Genomic DNA, 1902 nt, shown 5'->3' with positions numbered 1-1902 from the left:
AGCTTTCAAAGTGGAGCTGAGGCCATTTTTCTTTCAATGTATTGAAAGAATGCTGGCAAGAAATTGTCCATTCAAGCTTCTGGCCTTTTTTAGTCAAATCATGTAGTGGAGCAGCTATAATTGCAAAGTCCTTCACAAACTTCCGGTAACAGGTACAGAGTCCCAAGAAACTTCTTAACTCTCCCACATTGTCTGGTGTTGACAAATCACGCACTGCTTTCACCTTGTCAGGATCAGTTCACAAACCATGCTCAATTACAATGTGACCCAAGTAAAGCATCTCTTTCTGGAACAAGTGGCATTTCTTGGGATGGAGTTTGAGGTTTGCTGCTTTCAAACGCTTGAATACTTCCTCTAGCCGGGACATTTCCTCATCAAACGTTGTTGCAAACATAATGACATCATCCAAGTACACTAGGACTATCCTCCATTGTAGGCCTTCCAGTACTCTTTCCATCAGCCTCTCAAATGTTGCTGGAGCATTGCTAAGCCCGAATGGCATCACACAGTATTGCCAGAGACCTTGGCCATAACTAAATACAGTCTTAGGTTTATCTGCTTCAGCCATTTTCACTTGATGGAAACCTGACTTTAAGTCTAGAGTTGAAAACCACCTGGCTCTACTTAGGGCATCAAGAGTATCACCAATTCTTGGCAGTGGATATGAGTCTTCTTCAGTTATACTTTTACGAGCTCTGAAGTCCACACAGCAACGTTGGGACCTATCCTTCTTCTGGACTAACACGACTATCCCTTCCTTAATCAGGCCATCCATGACCTTCTCCATCTCTTGTCGCTTTGCTGGAGCTATTCTTTTTGGAGGGATCTTTATTAGACGGTGATTGCCTGTGTTTATTCTGTACTCTACAAGGTCTGTGCAGCCGAGGTCATGAACTCCTTTCAAAAAGACGTCTGCACAATTTGCCAAAATTTCCCTAACTTGAAGAGCCTGTGATGATGACAAATGAATATACTTTTCTTATAGAGGTCAGTTAAATATTCTGGAAGTGTATGCCCTTTCTTTATAGTTGTATTTCTTGCCTTAACATTGAATGGTTCTAACTCCTGGCATACACCCAACAATGCCCCTTCCTTAAGTGTCTGTTCACATTTAGAGAAATTGGCCACTGTTATAAGTACTACTTGATGACCTGCCACAAGTGACCTTTCAATCTTCAAATCCGCTGGCCTGGATGAGTCTTCCACTGCTTCCACAAGCATTGGGCTTCCTTGAGGATGTTCTTTTCTTCTACCCTAAATTATCTTCTCTGACATAGGGGTATTGTAGTTGGCTTACGTGCTGTGACATACAAATCAACAGATGCAGCAACACTTACTGGAATCTGGCCTTGGTTGTTTCCAAACGTCATTTTATCGAAATTAACTACACACTTCCTCGGTAGTAAATAGTCGAATCCTAATATGCATTGGTCTTCAGTGTCAGCCAAGTATACTTTCTGTCCGTTCTTCATGCCCATGAGCTCAGTAGTTACCCACACTGGTCCCCACAACCTTGCATAATGTCCTGTCACACCACAAAGCTTTTTTATGGCTTCTGGTACTCCTTTGTGGTCTACCATCTTGATACTCACAAGGGTTTGCTGAGATTCAGAATCTATGACAAAGTTGCACCTTTGGCGATCCATCTTTCCTGTCACGTAGACACTATGTGTGCTTGCCATTTTACACCTGTATGTTGGGACTTTCACGATGGGGGTTGTGGGCGTCTCTCAGCACCAACCACTACTGGTTTCTCGAAGCTGACTTATTGGTGGTATTCTTCTTACACTGGCTCCTCATATGTCCTTGCTCTCCACAGTTCCAACAACCTCTCTGGGTAGCAGCCTTTCCTTCCGTGGCATCTTCCCTGTGTTGAAGTTTCCAGCATTGAGCTTTCTTGTA

Source organism: Limulus polyphemus, unplaced genomic scaffold, assembly GCF_000517525.1.
Source record: "Limulus polyphemus unplaced genomic scaffold, Limulus_polyphemus-2.1.2 Scaffold1793, whole genome shotgun sequence".
Taxonomy (NCBI): domain Eukaryota; kingdom Metazoa; phylum Arthropoda; class Merostomata; order Xiphosura; family Limulidae; genus Limulus; species Limulus polyphemus.
Note: the sequence above shows the minus strand (reverse complement) of the source record.